General features: G+C 42.6%; 1 protein-coding gene across 20 annotated transcripts in view; it reads left to right on the plus strand.

Moving 5' to 3' along the window:
* FGGY (FGGY carbohydrate kinase domain containing) overlaps positions 1-12,223 on the plus strand; it is a 327,883-nt gene that overhangs the window by 79,748 nt on the left and 235,912 nt on the right. For all 20 annotated transcript variants that reach the window (XR_012588585.1, XR_012588583.1, XR_012588584.1 and 17 more), the window contains one exon: positions 5,132-5,196. The gene's annotated coding sequence lies outside the window, so the exon portion shown is untranslated. The remainder of the gene's footprint in view (positions 1-5,131; positions 5,197-12,223) is intronic.

Below are 12,223 nucleotides of genomic sequence, written 5' to 3' on the forward strand. Positions count from 1 at the left end.
TGCCAGCCTGGGAAGTTGTTATGCAGGTTGCCCTTAAATAGCTCGTGTTTGACTGCAGAGCACCTGTTAGTTGATTGGGAGACAGTAAAATTCAGGGCAAAGGCTTCCCAAACACAAAGGATTGCTTGTGGAAAAAGACCTTGTTGATCTTGGATGCAGTTATAACCACCACTTGATGACTTTAGTGAGGCATTGTATGGTGTACTAAGTCTGTACATGTGTTTCTGTGTGTGAAAAAACACCACCTGAGTTAAACAGAAGAGAACAGAGCTAAACCGAGTCTCCTCCTAACGGTCTTTCTTCAGGTGTATTTTATGGAGCACTTCTGAAAGGACTTTTTGTGTAAGCCCCTTGGAAACTCTTTTCAAAGCCCCTGCGCAGAAGTGCCGGAGCCTGTGGGCCACCTTCCTGCTCAGACCTTGCATCTTGTAGCTCACGTCTTTCCAGTTCAGACTTTGGTCCATCAGATCAGGCGTTCCAGATCCTGGAAGAGTTGTTTGCCTTGGTGGGAGGTGGAGGAGCTTGAAAGAAATGAGAATTTCTACAGAAAAGTGTCCTCTTTGTCCCAGTCCCTGTTCATTCAACTGTTTCCACCCACTGCTGCACCCTTAACTTTGCTTCGTGCCTCCTGTTTGCTTTGCTCTCCGGAGGCATTTATCCCTTCGCTTAGAGTCAGCTTTGTATTCTGACTCATTCACTATTGTGTTTGTGGTTAATTTTATGGGGCGAAGCAACTGGGATAACCTTGTGAAGATCAAAACAGAGAACTTTTAAATGACACACAGTTACAGTATTAATTTTCAAATACATTTAGGGCTAATATTGACATTCATTTGTTCTTTACAGGAGCGTGCTTGTTTTGAAACAACAACAACTTTTCATGATAACATAGTTCATCTATGAAATAACTTGTTCGTTTTCAGAAATTTTGCTTTAAAAGAGCTACTCTAAACTGCCAGGATTCATGAAGCTGTTCCCCAGAAGACATCAGTCTAATGCAGACCCCACTAGAGCCTGTGAACACCTTTTTGTTTTGCTGACTTGGTTTCCAGTAAAGGACAGAGTTATGAATCATGGTGACCCCTCTTGGTCATGCTGACTTGTAGCGATAGGATCTCCTCCCTCCTGAGGACCTCTCTTTTTGTGGTTCAACTGTAGTTTGCCGAATAACTTTGACTTTCTTAGCAAGAGTTGTTGCTCACTACAAAGCTTGTCAAAATTTCTGCTCGCTTTCAGAGCTAGGCAGTTTAAGTGAATTGGCTCCTATGGCTCCTATGAACAGCGTTGCCCAAAATGTTTACGGTGAACAAAGCCATACCAATCTGTTTTTGGCAAATGGCTGTATTCTGAATCCTTGCAGGATCTTTTCGATAACCGCTGCGTCTGTTCCCAGCAGCTCTCTCAGGGTGCGCAGGGGTGATGGGGATGCTGCTTTGTGCAGAACTGAGATTTGCCACTGGCCAGGGCAGCCTGCTCCATCCAGAGCTCCTGCAGGAACCAGGGAGGAGCTGGTAGTTATTTCTTACCATTCAAGTTACTTCATACCTTTCTTTTAACATTTCAACCAGAAATTAGTTATTTCTTAACCACTGCGCAAGGCAGCACCTTTGAAATCTTGCTGAGTTTGGGATTTACCACCCCACCACACACACACAATACTTTTTACCTCACTCCAGAATGAACACAATCCACGTGTTTGGACGTACAGCATCCAGGCTGAGGCTGAGGGAAAGCCACGCAGTACACTGATCACACACAACAAGCTAAACTTCTGCTGCACTATTTGCTTAAAACTTGATTATTTGTGCAGGCTGGATTCTGAAACATTTGGTTTGGTGCTGGAGAAGCAGAACTGACAAGCTGGATGATTGCCCAGTGTGCTACAACAACGGCAGAGAAAGAAGGAGCCTCTGGTATCATTCAAGTGCTTGACTGTTTTTTTCAGTAGGTATTTTTTCAGTTCACAGCAGGCCATTGACACCAGAAAGTGCAGCAACAGCAACCTCAGCGGTGAAACTGCCGATGTTAGTGTCGGAGGGAGATAAAGTGCAGTATTTGTTGGAGTGGCGGTACCAGGAAATGGCTGAGACGTCACATGACGGAGGATGTGCACGCTGTAGCAGAGGGCGGGATGTATTTACTTACAGGCGAGACTTCCACCAGACTCGACCAAAGGCAGTTTTGGCTAGTTGTTTGAATTACCTGACCCACTTGCAGTAGGAAGTCATTATATAGATAGTAAATACCTACCCCGCCCTTGGTAGGCAGACAGACTCTTTGCCAAAACGGTCTAGCTCAGCTTCGTAGAATATAAAATATTGTACCTTTCTAGTTAAAACTGTCATTGCAAAGACATTAGAAGCTGCTGCTGTTCCAGTAAACTGCTCCAGTTCTTGGCAATGATGGTTGTGGAGAAAGCCCCTAGGATTTACCTCTTACCACCTCCTGGAACACAAATCACACGCAAAGGATAAGTTTGAAATTTTTCTTCGTGTGCAAATCACTTGCTTCTCCCATGGACAAGAAAAGCTCCCGGGCCCTCTGGCAGCCAGGGACGTTGCCTGTGACGGAGGGTACTGATAGGAACTGTACAAAACCATTCATTTGAAGTGTTAAATAGAGACTCCAAGACAGTCTTTCCTAGACTTTTTTAGTTTATATTCTTGTAATGAAAGCTGCAGGTAACTTCGCACAGATAACATACTTGGTGATCAATTATTGTTAATTGATGCATGGCTTGAAAATTTTAAGCAAGATGCTTAAAACATTATCTACAAGTTATCATTTTTTTAAAAAAATCATGTTGCTATTATAATAATTCGTAACTCTATAGTCTTTTCCTCATAAATAGACGAGATTTTACCAAAATCTGTGGCCTGCACCAAAGTTGACCTTTAGCATAACCGTGCAAATTATCACCAAAATAAGATTCTGATCTTGCTTACACCAGGATCTAGCTGGAGAAAGTCCATGAAAAGACAGCAGATTTATACTGATGGAGCTAAGAGCAGGTCTGGTCCAAAATAGATTTTGAAGTAAGAGGACTTAGTTCAAATTAGAATGGTGATGGCCTTTGCTTGGACTGTAGCAATAGGTGATGACAGAAAAGGAAGAAGGACTCCGTATAGAGGAGTCTTGTCTTCTACTGCACGTATATCTCAGTTTAATTTTACATCTATTTTGTGAGACTTTTATATTATGTGAGGCTTATGTGAGACTTCAGATATTGATCCTTAAGATACTGGGATGGGCTGAAGCAGTTCATTTAGCAGAAACTGAAGTGAAAATTTTATTTCCTTCAAAGGCCACTTCTCAGAATTCAGGGGGGAACTTTTCATTTTATAAAACCAGGGCACAATCTTGCTTGTCCTCCTCTGCAAAACCAGTGAGTATTTGTTGAAGTTGACCTGATCCGTCTGTGTGCATGGGACTCGTGTATTGCTGCTGCCTGGGTTGGATAGGCTTAGGAGAGACCACAGCTAAGTTAAAAAGGATTTGTGCTCCTATTCTGGATCATTACTCACGTATGTGTGGTGTTAAGGACAATGTGTCGCATTAGGCTCGACGAGGGATTTTAATGCACTAAGGCAAAGATCCAGAGAGGACACAGGCACCCAGCTCTGAGGCTGGGATTCAGAAGCCTTAATTGGGATGCTACTTTGCCTGCGCAGTGAGTTGGGAGAATTTAGGGTCCAGTAATGGCATTCACATGTACCAGTACACTGAGCAGGGGGATTGAGTTAGCGAGCCGGAAAAATGCTGAAGGAAAGGATATATTTCTGCGCTTCGCTTGGTACCTAAGCCCTTTTCTTGGATCTGACCCTGAATGCTGAAGTTTTAGTAATATGTACCAGTCAGCCTCTGTTTACAATTGCACTGAGTTTCCTTAGGGAAATAAATCAAATGAAACTTTTTTTTCATTTGACCCTGTTATTAAAGTAGAAAGCTGAACACCGAACTGCACTGGAGGCCCAGTGTTATGCCGGAGCCACACTTCCCTTGTTTCTGTTCTATTTATGAACGCCCTTCATCAACTAATCACTGCTTGGCACAGTATTAAATTTAATCACTGAACTCCAAAACCTTGTAATGTGTCTACCTACTCCATGGTTCCATTTGGATGGAAATTTTCTATCTCGTTTAAAGACTATTAAAGCCCTGCCTTTCTTGCTCAGAACAAAAGAGTATTGTTTACTTTGTTTTTTGTTATTTTCCTATTCAACAAAAGATGATTATTCTGTCTCCTCGGTGCTGAGATCCCTGTGAACATGTAGACCTCCTCTCGACTTGCTTTTCTTTCCCCTGGAAAGAAATTGAAACATTTCCTTCATGCAGCAGCTTACGGTTGAAATGCACAAAAGCAAATGTTATTTATCTAAACTTTCAAGGTTTTCTTAATGAAGGCATTAATTAAGAAGTTGATGTGAGGCATAATTGAATGAAGAAACAATGTTACAAGGCACAGCAGAAGCAGCAATGAGATTAACACACATTTATGATTAAGAATCAGTCTCTCATGAAATAAAAACAGTTGTTGCAGTCAAAACCTTTTGCCCTTTTAAGAGAGATGCAGCAAACCCACAAACACGTAGCTGTTTGTTTGGATCCCATTATTGCCATCCCATTGTAACCTTGGGAGAAGAGCTTTTTTTTGATCCCACAACTAGTCCGGCTGTGGGCAGGAGAGCAGGGTTCTTGCTTTTTTGCAAGCGAGCAGCCCATTCACAGTGGGTTGACTTTCAAAAGACCCATTTATTGAGTGACGCAAGGTGCAAATTATGACTCACTCTGCATAGGTTAAGTTTGTAAAAATCCACCTATATTCATCTTCCTAGCACCTACACAGCTGCATAATGTGTTTATTATCTCTGGGGTCCCAATAACCCTCGTAGAGCCTTAAAAGTGATGTGCAAAACATCCCAGACAAACTGGCCTTTTTATCTAGTGAAGTTTTTCTCTTTTATCAGTGGTGATCTAGCGAACGGCAGAGTTTCTTCTCTCTGGCCAGGATTAGGTCACAGAGTGGCCCAGCAGTCTGGGTTTGAACATTTCCTCCTGTTCTAACAGTCCTCGTAAAAAAATACGTTGATTGGTGGTGTTGTTTGCTGATACGTGACACTGTGTTTTCCAGGTCTCAACCAGATGAACCAGGTAGTCTTCGATCTCTGAGTCCTCTACTGATCTTGCAGTGATACCGTAAGTAATCATTGTTTATTACAGACAGCTTTTTAAGCAGAAGTTTGGTGCTAGTCCAGCACATTTTATTAGTTGAAAAATTTCCTTGTATTTCCCACTTGTATCGCAACCTACTTTTTATGGTAGATTTAAGGGTATGGGAGCAGTTTTGCTGTGTTTGCAAGGCCTTTAAAAGGACAGAACCACCTCTTCACCTTCTCCACCCATCTCCTTCCCCATATTCCCTCCTTTCAAAGGGGGAACATCAGGAAGTTTGGAGATTCAGATGTGGTTCCTAAACCTGCGTCAATAAGGGAGGTCTACTACGCCGCTGGAAATGGTGTGCAGCCACTCGTTCCTGTATTTCAGCTCTCCTTCCTCTCAGGAAACCCAGACTTCAAGGGAAGGAAAACCCCAAATGACCCTTGTACATGTCATTGCAAAAAATGGTGGTTGCTTAAAAAAAGGGTGTTACCTTACGTGCGTGGCTTCATTTCTCCACCTATTCCTCTACTGTGTGTGTTGCAAATAATGACAGCTGTTACAGGACTGGCTGTATGGGATGCACACCGAGAAATGAAGCGTCTCTTTCTTTGACCCCTTGTCTGTATTCCTAACTTGGCAGAGTTTTCCTTGTCTGGTAATATGGCTGGACTAAAGAAGGGACTGTACCTTCTCGTCTTATTGTGGGTGAATAAATAGTGCAAAAAGCCTTTCTCCAATGTTGAATCAAACACTGAAATTAATTTACTTCCCCTCTGTTCATAAATACTGTGCATCAGCTTTCTGCAAGCCACTGTATGCTAAACTCCTTGTAGAGATTCCTACAGAAAGGAAGTAGCAAAATTGCCTGTACGATTATTCACAGCAAACTCATGTGAAAAATGAACATTGGCCAGATACTTGTTGGTGTCTTTATTCAGGGAACATGTATTACCCTGTGACTTTCATGGTCAATCATATCTGAATGTAAAATGTGAGTTTCAGAACATGTGCTGGGAGCAGATTGGAACTGAGTCTGAAGATATATATGCTGTTGTTTTTAAGCCAATAATAAAACTTATTGAATTCTGATGAATAATGGATGCATTTAAAGGAAATTATGATCTGCTCCTGTTTAATCCTTGAAAGAAAAAAGCAAATCTGCTTATGAATACTCTGTAATGGTTTATTCTTTAAGACAGAACAATGGAGGCTTGGTACGAAACTCACTGGAATCAATAAAAAGACCCTGATTTTATGCCCTGAGTTCGTAGCCTACACAGAAGTCTGTTATGGCAGCTGCCACCTTTGCTAACGCACCAGGGTTCGGACCAGGTTCCTCTAGGGCTTACAGTGGCTCTAACAAGCTGAAGCAGTCTGATATTCCCTGTGGATCAGGCACAGAGGTGGACCTGTAACACGCACTCACCTGTGCGTTACGTCAGTAAGTCTAGTATGTGCTGTTCCAGTTGTAGCTCTTGTAAATTAAACAGAGAAATAAGCTGCTTTTTCGCTTCATGCCACTGCTGAAATATGATCCAAGGCTCAGGTAGATTCCAGCTGTGATCTTGCTCCTTGGTTATGAACATACATTTATGTTCTCAAGACATTAGAGCTCCTTCTACACAGGCAAAAATTGTAAAAACAAAATGAACAACGTTCTCTGTGTACAGTAGAGTTATTTAAAGCGCCTGAGGGTTTGAACATAAGCAGACACTCTGTTCGCATACAATATAAGCAAGACTTCTGGGTTTTGGCATTTAAAATGACAATTAAAAATACAGCAGGCTTGTTTCAGCAACTTTATGGGATGCCATAAACATCCAGAAAAGGATTCCAGACAAAAGTAAAGATTGACAATAAGGATTATTTTCTTCTTTTTGTTTCCTACCTGGGTTTTTAGCGTGATGTGTTGTGACACACCAAAAAACTAATGAAACAAAAGTAAAGTGTCTCGCTGATTGGAAGCTATCGTGCAACAGAAAATGCTTCTTTGGGAGAGTCAGAGTTTACGATCTGTGTGGCTCTGTTCAGGTAATTGTTTTAGCTTCCTACTGAAAAGCCCCAAACAAGCCTGGAAGGTGAAAAACATTTTCCTTCCTCAACACAGAAACAGACACAATAGACTCAAAATCTTTCCCTGGCAAAAGTTTGCGTACCACGATGCTACCTGAAGTTTCTTACATATATTTGCCACAGGAACGATGCTACTGTGTAGTCAGTCAGCTCTTCCCACTGTAGCCTCCTGACAGCACGCCATGGATTATGAAATTTTGTATTGTATCGTGTACCTTTAAGCAACATAGTGTTTACAAATTTATAAGGCACCTCCTGTTGTGAATGTGTTTTCGGCATTATGCTAAGGTGAGAGGAAGAACCTGAATCTCAAGTTAAGCATTTAATTACAAGGCCTTTCTTCCTCAATGCCTTTTTTCCTGACACTTGTAAACCCTTTGACAAAAAGAGTTCCTCGGCTTCTTTGGTTTTTTGTACCAGAATTTCTCCTTAGTTTACTCCTTAATCTCCAAAGTGCTTTGACGTGTTGTTATGACATTGAGTGGAATTTTCTCTAGGATGGTCAGCTCTTTCCTAGCCTTAAGATGGGAGACAAACTGCGGTTTGTTTTTAGATAGTTCTGAAATCCACCTCTTCTCTCGATGACGCTTTAGCAACATGTTTTGTTCTGTGGATGCAATGAGACCACAGAGCCATCAAGTGACCCACCTAATGATGCTCAGCTGAAACAAATCCCGCCCCCCCCCCAGCTTTCCTAGGTTCCTCTCAGTCCTCCTCCCCACCACAGGAGACATGTGTGGCTCCTCTTCGCCCCCCCCCCGCCACTTTTGCATTCTGAAAAAAATGTGAAGTCTTGTATAGTTTTGGGGCTATTCGCAGGGAATTTCTCTTCTTCCCCCATGCAGGGGCCAAGGAACAGTTGGTCTCTTCTTTCTTGTTACTGAGCACCACCACGGGGGTTGTTTTTCAGGCGTCAGGGCTAAGTGAGAATTAGGTTCCTGCTGCCCCTGAGTTAACCAGCCCTCCTCATTAGGGATCCCATGTCTCGGTCAGGGCAGGAAGAAGTAAGGAAACTGTTTGCTTTGTCCTCCTTAGTGCGCAAACCAATCCACAGGGACTGGGAAGAGCCATCTGCCAGAACTGAGGGAGACAGAAGGTATCGTAGGGTTACATTTGTTTCCTGTGGCTGTGCATTTGCTTTGGTTTAGTTTTTCCTGTCCCCTCCCCCTTACCACAATTCAAGACTGTAGAAGCTCTTTTCTCCCCTCTGCCTCTATTTATTTCCTTTAATTAGGTGATAATTTTGCAATCTGAGGGATTCAGAGGCAATCCCATTCTCCCTTTTGACCTTGCTGTTGATAGCCTCTTGTTCCTGACCCTGCCACGGTTGCAATGCCATGCTGTGAAACAAAGTTCAAAGGTTCTTTTTGTTTGGTTGTTGCGTTTGGTTTTTTTCCCCCTTGCATTCCTTCCCTTTCCCTTGCATTCCTGCTCCGTGTAGCCCCAGGAGCTCTTTTCCCCGTGTGAAGGATCAGGCCTCCTGCTGAAATCTTTACCTCCCTGAAACGTGACCTTGGGCTGGATCTCACCCTTCGTGCAGGTGCTCAGCACAGAACAAAGTTCAAGTCCACATAAGAGTTATTTCAGGGGCTTAAGTGGGCATGAGACAGGGTGCAGTTTTAATGCTCATCCTCTGCGCAGGATAAATTTGATGTTAATTGTAGTGAAACTGCTGTGGTTGATGATAGTCTTTCTAGCTACGAGTGATGTTGTGTGCTTATTCCTTTGCAACAGCAGCTATGTGACTTCTTCATTTATACAATCAACCTGAAACTGTCTTGATTAAATACGTTTTGTAATTGCTGCTATCACAAAAATCGCAATGGGAAAAGCAGTTGCAGTATGTCTCCAGAACGCTGTCTCCAACTCCTGTACGTCGCTGAACATTGCAGATGGCTTCTCCGGTGATGGTGGACATGGGACAGATTAGAGTAATCTCTTTCACCTGTCCAGCAACACAGAATTGTTCCTTGCCTTGCATTTGCTCGTGCTTTGCCCAGGCTAGTCACGACCAACAAAACTTGAGTTGTTTGGGCAAGTGTATCGCAAGCCACTGCACCTCAGTCTTAGGAAATTTATCTTGCTGTTCAAAACAATTCCTCACACTCCTTGACATTTACTCCCATGGGTATTTGTAGACTGTTATGTTTCCCCTTACTTGTTGTTTAACCCAGCAATAAGCATTTAGCTCTGTCCTCATAAATCATCTCCCCTCAGCTCTTTAGCTGCCTGTGCTCCTAAATACGAAAAACCCAAGCTAAGCCTACCCTTTCAATGGCTACTCCCCACAGGATTTTACTGGTGGCACAAAATCATCGCTCAAGCCATGATTTCATTCCTGTCATTGCATGATCTTTTGCTGATTGTACTGACCTGAGGATCTATATCAGCAGTTCTCTGTGTTTCTTTCCTGTGTCCTCCCACATTCTCTTAAGACTTGTTCCACCTCTCCCCCCAACTTTAAAACCGCTCATCCAGGCTCCTTGCCCCTTCTCCCCAAGAGCACGTCTTCTGGGAGTAGCGGAGGCTGCAGGGAGTGTCCCGGCTGCCTCTGCTCCCACTTCCTTCGTCCCTCGCTCTTCACTGAATGACTTTTCTGCAGCCAGAAGCTGGTTCCCAGGGGCAGCTGGAAGGTGGGATTCCACAGGACATCTCCCAGGATCGGTGTCTGGTGGGTGCAGCTCCCTGGAGGAGGGTAAGGAAGAGGAAGTGGCTGGATTCAAACCTCCTGCCCGGACCTGTGGCAGGATCTGGTGGGCAGGGAGCTGTGCTACATGCTTACCAGCTGTATGGGAGAGCATGGGAAATTCTTGCCCCTCTTGTGGGTACCTGGCTACATTTTTGGAGTGGCTTGTCTGGACTTAACACGTATGAATTTCAAGAGCTTTGTGGTAAGGCCTAAATGTGCTGTTGATTAAGGCATCTTTGAAGGTATCCAGATCTTAAAAAAACCTAATTGTCACAAAATACCACCAGGAAGAATTCAAGAGAACCCTGAAAAAGGTGCATTTACCCAGTTTATGAGGACACTTACAGTGACTACAGAAAGGATTGAAAATAATTAAGAGTTGTGTAAGGGACAGGAATTACTTGACGGTCCAAATCAAGCTTTGACTTTTAGGGTGAAGAAGGAAACTTCTTGTGGGCAGATTTGCCCATAGCTGCCTATTGCAAACTTCCTTTTACTTTCTTGTTAAATTTTTGTTAGCGGTTACAACCACAGATACAAGAAGGACCAGAGAGATCCCTAATCTGGCACGGTTTATCATCTCATCAGCAAAGGGTATCCTACCATCATGTGCGAAGTAGAGTATTGTTCTCTTTTTAGCGGGTAAAAATCTGGAAATTGCAAAATGATCATGAAAGCAAGAGACAGGATGTGATGGAAGACGTTTCTTTTACTAAGGACTGAAAAAATTTAGACAAGCCTCAAGTCTATGCTGCGTTTCTTGCCTACTTGCACATTCACTTTAACTCCTCCGCTCTCATCGTGTTTGTTGCTGTGTGAAATGTGGCTGATTACTGCAGTGCCTTTTCTTTCAGGACTCTTCTGTCTCCGAGTTGGAAGAATCGTCCATTTGCTTTGTAGCAGAAGAAGAGTTCGGTTCTAAATTCGGGATGACGTGTTCAAAAACTACATTTGTTTCACCTCTGAGCTACAGACCCACCCTTTAAAACTTTGAACATTTATTTTCATTTTTCTGAAGACTGAATTGTCTTCTGACACGAGCAAAAGGTCCTATATGACCATGAATCCTTGTTTAATGGCTTTGTTCATTTATTCTGCCTGTTCATTCTGTGATTATCTTTACATAAACATTAAAATCATACAATCATTACCTTTTCTCCTCTAAAATAAAGGAGATTCTTATAAGAAACTTAACTCTCTGCGTGGTTTTATTGTTTCCGTACAAGTGCACACATGCACTTTTTTATTTTGTTGAATAAATCCTTTAGCCACATATTTTCCCCTCTATTTATGTCTCTTCAGACACGAGGCAAGCACAGAAGAGGAATTCTAAGTGTAACCAGAAAAAAAGAAAAATCTGGTTGGTCCCTCAGATCTTTATAATGACGGAAGCATTGTATGTCTATTTAAGCTGTTGTAGAAAAAGCCACTGGTGTTCAGCAAATTGTTTTAGGGTTTTCAAAACCATGGCATCATTTTCTGAAAATTGATTTCTCTGGGTCTCAAAATGAGAAAGAAGATGAAATGCAATATTTCACTTGGAAGTCGGGGTCTTTCATTTCTGCCTGGCTAGAACTTTAGTAAAAGTTTAGCTATGTAAACACTTATTCATCAGGAAAGGTTACTCATTGCCATGCTTTCTTATACTCTGTTGCCAGCTTTCATGTTCTTTTTCTGGACCTTTCTCAGCAGGTCTGTGAAGTCTGAGCTCTCTTACTGGCTTCTCTATTCCTTTTCTATATATCGATCATGCTGGAATGATGATCTCTATAGAAACCCCTGTAAATACTGCATTAAGTATTGAGGCAGTCCTGGCACTTGCTGCACTTTCATCAGCCTGAATCAGAAACAAAGCTGAAATCCCTTCCAAAAATGAGGTTGAACATTTAAAATGAACCAGAGGAGATCTCATTGGACATGTCCGTATTATCACTGTACTTCTTTAAAAAACACAAAAAACAAGATAGAAACAGGTTCTGCACTAATATTGTGCAAACAAATATGGAAACACTGCAGTTTTAGAATAGACTAGGATCTGCAAAAATATGCTGTAATTCCTCTGACCTCCTCATGAGGTGTGAGCGTATTCTAGGGAGAAACGTGGGACCAAGCTGATACCCTTTGTGTTGGCTGTGTGAAACGGTTCCAGCTTTCTCTGTTGCGGAAAACATGGGACTGAATGTCTCTTGAGCAGGAATTCTGCAGGAGCCACAGGCTGGTGGCGACTCTCTCGGTCCCACTCAGGAGAAGACATGTGGCAGAGTGGGCCGATCCAGCCTCTCTAACAAGCAGAAGCACATA

The sequence above is a fragment of the Larus michahellis genome, chromosome 8 (assembly GCF_964199755.1).
Source record: "Larus michahellis chromosome 8, bLarMic1.1, whole genome shotgun sequence".
In the NCBI taxonomy this organism is placed as follows: domain Eukaryota; kingdom Metazoa; phylum Chordata; class Aves; order Charadriiformes; family Laridae; genus Larus; species Larus michahellis.